Source organism: Pongo abelii, chromosome 22 (assembly GCF_028885655.2).
Source record: "Pongo abelii isolate AG06213 chromosome 22, NHGRI_mPonAbe1-v2.0_pri, whole genome shotgun sequence".
In the NCBI taxonomy this organism is placed as follows: domain Eukaryota; kingdom Metazoa; phylum Chordata; class Mammalia; order Primates; family Hominidae; genus Pongo; species Pongo abelii.
Window position 1 is genome coordinate 44,287,546 of NC_072007.2, and position 8,422 is coordinate 44,295,967.

General features: G+C 51.1%; 1 long non-coding RNA gene across 1 annotated transcript; it reads left to right on the forward strand.

Annotated features, from left to right (window-relative positions):
• The first annotated feature begins 1,335 nt into the window (after positions 1-1,335).
• On the forward strand, positions 1,336-7,992 carry LOC129052309 (uncharacterized). The gene is made up of 3 exons (XR_008517298.2): positions 1,336-1,411; positions 1,497-1,631; positions 7,161-7,992. It is a non-coding gene; the product is annotated as an uncharacterized LOC129052309 (long non-coding RNA).
• The last annotated feature ends 430 nt before the right edge of the window (positions 7,993-8,422 follow it).

Below are 8,422 nucleotides of genomic sequence, written 5' to 3' on the forward strand. Positions count from 1 at the left end.
ATTTCTTCTCTTTTCTTCTCTTTTTTAAGATGGAGTGTCTTGCTCTGTCTCCCAGGCTGGAGTGCAGTGTCATGATCTCGGCTCACTGCAACCTCCGCCTCTCGGGTTCAAGTGATTCTCTTGCCTTAGCCTCCTGAATAGCAGGGATTACAGGTGCCTGCCTCCATGCGCGACTAATTTTTATTTTCTATTTTTTTTTTTTTTTTTTTTTTTAGTAGAGACAGGGTTTCACCATGTTGCCCAGGCTGGTCTCAAACTCCTGGCCTCAAGTGATCTGCCCGCCTCAGCTTCCCAAAGTTCTGGGATTACAGGCATGAGCCATCACTCCTGGCCCTATTTTGGCTATTTCATATAGTGGAGTCATACAACATGTGGCCTTTTGCGTCTGGCTTCTTTCTGTCAGCATAATGCTCTCGGGTTCACCCACGTTGTAGCATGTATCAGTATTTCATTTCTTCTTATGGCTGAATAGTGTTCAGTTGTGTGGGTTTGCCATATTTTGTTTATTCATTTATTGATGAACATATGGGTTGTTTCCATCTTCTGGCTATTATGAATAGTGCTGCTATGAACTATAATGAACATTCTGCATACATTTTTGTTTGAACATCTGCTTTCAATTCTTTTGGGTATATACCTAGGAGTGGAATTGCTGGGTCAAGCAGTAATTCTGTGTTTAACTTGATGAACTACCGAATTGTTTTCCATGGTGGCTGCACCTGCATCATTTTGCATTCCCACCAGCAGTGATGAAGCTTCCAATTTCTCCCAGATCATGATTTATCACTCATTTTTATTAAATGCAACAACCCCTCCCGCATCTGGCCTGAGTGTCCCGGGCCAGCCGACTGCTTGCTCTCCGTCTTTCCTGTTTTGGTCAGAGGCCCTGGGTGCAGCCAGTGGGTCACCCACTCTGATTCCCTCAGTGACTTCTCCTGGGGGGTCACCAAGGATACTCATTCAGTCAGGTCTTCCAGAGCCACTGTGTTGATCCTGCAGTGAGGACATGAGTGTGCAGTGACTGGACTCTCTCAGGCAGTCGTGGAAGCAGAGGATTGCTCTGGCCAGCCTGGGGACAGTTCCCATGGTTCCTGGACTTGATCTGAATCAACTCCTTCTTCCTCACCACCTCTTGCCTGGTGCTGCTGGCTGAGGCATTGCATCTGCGGGGTCTGTCCACTCCCCCAGCCCACGTCTTCTGGCAACTCCTTACTCTTTTCTAATGCGCCTAGTGGTACTGCCGATTTTCTCTTTTCCCAGACACCTCTCTCCACACTCCTTCTCCCACACTGGCCTGGCCCTCACGGCTCTTTGATCCTCATGGAACATTCTATTGTCTCCTAGGTGAGAAGAAAAGGCACCCCAGCTTATATGAAGACACATGGCCTTGAACTCGTAATAACTCACGCATGTAAGCCACAATAACTTCATTTGCATGCAACCATCTTGAATGAATGGTCTCAGTAAATCTGTCATTTATTCTCAATGTTTTGTAGTGCTGGAAAAAATGTGGAGTCAAAGGATCCCTCAGTCTGCTGGTGTGACCTGGGGCACCCATTCCTGTTCCCTCTCCTCTTACATGGGATAAAACCCCAGGGGAGCCGTGTCTCTGGATCATTGTGATGGATTAGGTGAGTCTCTACCTGGGCAACCTCTTTCACGTGGCAGCATTTTTATCGCTGGGACAGCCTGGAGTCACCTTGCCATTTACCACAGTTGCCTTGGATGACCAAGTAACCCTCTTGCACTTCATGGGGGGATGTCCTTTGAAGAACACCCTTCATTCTGGAAGTGCAGGCCTGGCCTGAACCACTTTGGGGACGGGTACCTGCCACAGGAAGAGGTTGAGGAGACTATAATGTCAGGAGAATCATCATCTTTGACTGGGAGATGGTGTGCAGAGTTTCTGGCGTCTGGGGGCATTCCATCTGTGAGGTTTTCAGTTCTTCATGAGCTGTTACAGGAAACAATGTTTTCGAAAACAAAGTTGTCCCTGGCCCAGGGGCGCCAGGTCATTCCATGCAAGCAGTCCCCATCAGCTGAGGGAAGGCCCAAAATATGCAAGTGCATGAGCCAGGCTGGCATGGCACGTGAGGCTGCATAATTTTCGCGGCCCTTCGCTAGGTGTTCTGCTGAGAGCTGGGCTGTCTGCTTAGGAATCAGCCTCCAGGCCTGACTTTTGGCCTCTGCCCCGCCTATGGAGTCTGTGCGGGCTCCAGATTCCAGAGGCGAAGGATACATCCTAGTGCCAGCTCAGATCTGAAACAGGCGTGCCCTTCATTTTCAGGTAACTTCTGTTCTGGTCTCTGAGGCTGTGCTGGAGCACTGGTCGGGATTCCAGGCAGCATTTTGTATTTGGAGATAGCAATCTGGGGAGGGGCATAAATAGTGGGAGGGGCAGTGTCATCTGTTTTTACCTTTTCTTTTCTTCTTCTTCTTTTTTTTTAATGGAGTCTGGTCTTTCCAACTTTGTTTTCAGCCAATGCAGAAGATGTCTATTTGTGCTGCATGGCCCAGAAGGGAACTGCCAGTTCAGAAAATGTCAGGTCAACTTGATGCTCCCGGTTGACATTTGGCACTGGATTGGGGGAGCGGGAAGGAAGGGGAGGAAAAGGACGTGGAGAAGAACCTGGGAAGGATTCGTACTTTCGTGCTTTTCTTCTTTTCTCCTCTCCTCCTCTTCCAGCCTGCTCCAGGCTGACGGGAAGGGAAAGTCAAGTAGCTGGGTTTGATGGGGCCCTGCGGGGAATGGGGTGGAGACGGGACAGGAGGGGGAGCTGTGTGTGAACCACTCTTGCTCCTGACCACGCTGCCCCCCAACACACACCACACCACACACACCACACCACACACTGCACATACACATCACACACACACCACACCACACACACCACACACACACCACACACACCACACACACACCACACACACACCACACACACCACACCACACACACCACACACACACCACACATACCACACCACACCACACACTGCACATACACACCACACACACTACACCACACCACACACATACCACACACACCACACACACCACACACACCACACCACACACACCACACACTGCACATACACACCACACACACCACACACTGCACATACACACCACACACACACCACACCACACTATACCACACACACCACACACACACCACACCACACTATACCACACACACACCACACACACACCACACCACACACACCACACACTGCACATACACACCACACACACACCACCACACACACCACACACTGCACATACACATCACACACACACCACCAAACTATACCACACACATATCACACACACACCACACCACACTATACCACACACACCACACACTGCACATACATACCACACACACCACACCACACTATACCACACACATACCACACACACACCACACCACACACACCACACACTGCACATACACACCACACACACCACACCACACTATACCACACACACCACACACACACCACACCACACACCACACACTGCACATACACACCACACACACACCACACCACACTATACCACACACACCACACACACACCACACCACACACACCACACACTGCACATACACACCACACACACACCACCACACACACCACACACTGCACATACACATCACACACACACCACCAAACTATACCACACACATATCACACACACACCACACCACACTATACCACACACACCACACACTGCACATACATACCACACACACCACACCACACTATACCACACACATACCACACACACACCACACCACACACACCACACACTGCACATACACACCACACACACCACACCACACTATACCACACACACCACACACACACCACACCACACACCACACACTGCACATACACACCACACACACACCACACCACACTATACCACACACACCACACACACACCACACCACACACACCACACACTGCACATACACACCACACACACCACACACACCAGACACACACCACACACACACCACACACTGCACATACACACCACACACACACCACACCACACTATACCACACGCACCACACACGCACCACACACACACCACACCACACACACCACACACACAACACACCACACTATACCACACACATACCACACACACACCACACCACACACACCACACACTGCACATACACACCACACACATCACACCACACTATACCACACACACCACACACACACCACACCACACACCACACACCACACACTGCACATACACACCACACAACACCACACCACACTATAACACACACACCACACCACACACACCACACACTGCACATACACACCACACACACCACACACCACACACACACCACACACTGCACATACACACCACACACACCACACACTGCACATACACACCACACACATCACACCACACTATACCACACACACCACACACTGCACATACACACCACACACACACACCACACCACACTATACCACACACATACCACACACACACCACACCACACACACCACACACTGCACATACACACCACACACACACACCACACCACACACACCACACACTGCACATACACACCACACACACACCACATCACACACACACCACACACTGCACATACACACCACACACACACCACATCACACACACCACACACTGCACATACACACCACACACACACCACACCACACACACCACACACATACCACACACAAACCACACCACACACACCACACCACAACACACCACCCACACCACACCACAAATGACACACCACACATACCACACCACACACAACACACACCACACCACACACACCACACCATACACACCACACACATACCACACACAAACCACACCACACACACCACACCACAACACACCACCCACACCACACCACAAATGACACACCACACATACCACACCACACACAACACACACCACACCACACACACCACACCATACACACAACACACACACTACACAACCATACCACACTACTTACCATTACACTATGTCACACCACACCCACACATCACACTACACATACACACCACACACACACCACATAACACCACACGCACACCACGTAACACCACACGCACACCACACAACACACCACCCATACCACACACACCATGCGACACACCACACACACCATACCACACACACACCACACCACCCACATCACACCACACACACCACACACACCACACACTACACATACCGCACACCATCCACACAACACCACACACACATACCACACCACACACACCACACCACCCACACACGTCACACTACACTATACCACACCACCCACATACACCACACCACACACACACACTACACATACACACCACACCACACACACACACCACACACACATCATACACACCCTCCTCACACCATGTACACACACACCACACACCACACCCCACACCTCACACCCTGCAGGGCTGTGTTCCAAGTTCCTCAGGGAGCGGAGGCCCCTGAGGAACAGCCTGAACCAGCATTTCCCAGGGTTCGCAGCTCCAGTTCCTTGCCCGGCAAATTCAGTAAATCCCAGGCTGTCACAGTTTACCACAGCTGCGGTAACAAAGCACCATGAGGCACGCTGCGCCTACAGAGATGTCCTGCCTCACAGTTCCGGAAGCCACGTGTCCCAGATGGAGGTGGCGGCAGGGCGGGTTCCTCTGAGGCTGTGAGGGAGGCACTGTCCCAGGCCCTCCCTGGCTTCCTCTGGGAGTGCTGGCCACCCTGGGCGTTCCTTGGCTTCTAGAAGCATCACCCAGATCTCTGCCTTCACCTTCACCCGGGGTGCTCTCCCCGTGTGTGTCTGTGTCCTCATTTCCCCTTTTTATAAGCACACCAGTCAGACTGGATTGGGGGCCCACCCTACTCCTATACCATCTCTTCTTAACTTTTCTCTGCAACGACCCTGTTTCCACATAAAGCCACATTCAGAGGTACTGAGGGTTAGAACTTCAAAAGATGCATTTGGGTGGCGGGGGCCGCAATTCACCCCATCGCAGCAGGTGTACATGCTCCCTGCTTCTGGGGCTCCCTGCCTTCCGGGGCTTTCCACTCTGAGATCAAGGTGCCCAGGATGTCGAGCAGGTCAGGTGTTCAGAATTAGGAGGAGTGCAAAGGTAAGCAGAGACTTGTCCCTCAGCCCTCAAGACAGAACTGGTCTCAGTAAAACTTGGCAATTGCCCGGGGCCATTCAGAGCTGCCAAAGCATTTTCCTGCTTATTAGCCATTCCAGCCTCACAACTAGCAACCTCGAGAGAAACGTCTGGAGATAAACTTTATCCCTGTATCCAAAAAGATGGAGTAACTTGTGCAAAAATCACGCTGTTAGCTGGAGTTGGAACTTGGGTCTTCAGGCTCTGTGTGTGGCCCTCTCAGGAGGTAGAACCAGTGATATGAGAGAGGGGTGCTCACGAAGGTTCACCTGTTGCAGGGGTTCTGGGAAGCCATCATGAACGTCGTGACATCTGAGGAGGGCCTTGATTAAAATTTGAGGGAGAAGGGAGCTTTTTGGTTGCAGGCAACAGTTAAGAGCAAAGGGCCACCAACTCAAAGTGTCCCTGAGTTTGGGGTGCTCCGAAGTGGCGTAGTCCTCATGTAGAATGGGAGGATTTGGTTTTTATCTGATCTCTGTCACCTGCTGATACCTTTGTCTCATCCATTACCCTCAGCCACACCTCACCTATTCATTAGTTAATTAATTAATTTTTTATTGAGACAGGGTCTCGCTCTGTCACCCAGGCTGGAGTGCCGTGGTGTGACTACAGCTCGCTGCAACCTCCACCTCCTGGGTTCAAGTGATTCTCCCACCTCAGTCTCCTGAGTAGCTGGGACTACAAGTATGTGCCACCATGCCTGGCTAATTTTTGTATTTTTTGTAGAGACGGGGTTTTGCCACATTGCCCAGGCTGGTCTTGAACTTCTGAGCTCAAGTGATCCTCCCACCTTAGCCTCCCAAAGTGCTGCAATTACAGGTGTGAGCCACTGCGCCCGGCCCACCCCCTCTATTAGAAAATAGAAAGCTCTTGCTGCATTCTCTTCACTGGGACCAACAGAACCGCCTCGTCTAAACTCTCCTCTCTCAACAAAAATTCTCCCCACAGCCTTGGTGTGCAGCAGTTCATGCAGATAAACCCAGAAGATGATTCCAAGCTGGACTCTTCTTTCCATTTTGAGCTCCTGTCCTCCGCCCATGGCTCAAAGCCCCTCTGGCTCATGGCACATCAGGGCAGGGTTCCCACCTGCACACCTCAAACCTTGGGATGAAACGGTTCATAGCTCTGGCCTCACGGATCTTTCCCACAGCAGAGCCAGGCGAGCTTTTCTATGGACACAGCCCAGGCCTTCATCCCTTGCCTGCTCCCCAACTCCCACAGGCTAAGATGGCCCTGCAGGACAGGTAGGACCTTGGCAGGCAGGACAGGATGGGAGTGGGGAGGCTGCAGACGTCTGTAGAGCTCCATGCTGTTCCTGGATGCCTCCCCGTGCGTTGTCCCATCTGGTTCCTGCTCACTTGCAGGGCTGGGCAGATGCCATTTCCTTTTTAGAGCTGGGAAAAGAGCCCTCTGTGACTTGTCCATGATTCCACAGTCAGAAAGCCTCTGAGGGAGACTGAACACAGTTCTTCTGGATTCAAACTCCGTTCTCATTTCCCAACCTGACTCGGCCTCTGGGTGGAGGCAGCTTCTTTAGAGAGGATGCACATCTGATGTCCTTGCAGAGAAACCCTCTGCAGAGGCTGCTGGATTGGCAAGGGCATAGGGGAGGGGACAGGGTGGGTGCAGCCCAAGAGCACTGGAGTTCCTGGGAAGCGGGGAGTCTGTGGTTCTCTAATGGATGATTTTTCTGGGGAAAAGATGGTGTCGACTGTCCAAGCTTGGATGAGAGGATTTGTGTATTGCATCTAAAACCAAGAAAGACTAGGATCGTCTTTGGAATGATTGGGATGGTTGATTCAGCTAAGGACTATTCATAAGGCACATTTACCAGCTCTCCCTTAGGTCTTTTCATGAACATGTTTTTATTAGTTCGTTCTCACACTGCTATAAAGAAATACCTGAGACTGGGCAATTTATAAAGAAAAGAGATTGAACTGGCTCACAGTTCTGCAGGCTGTTCGGGAAGCATAGTGGTTTCTGCTTCCGAGGAGGCTTCAGGAAGCTTCCAATCATGGTGGAAGGCCAAGGGGGAGTGGGGCACTTCACGTGGCTGGAGCAGGAGGAAGGTGCAGGGGAGGTGCCACACACTTTAAACAAGCAGATCTCATGAGAACTCACTCACTGTCAGAGAACAGCACCAAGGGGATGTGCTAAACCATGAGAAATTGCCCCCATGATCCTGAACAAGAACACAGAACAGGCTGCTC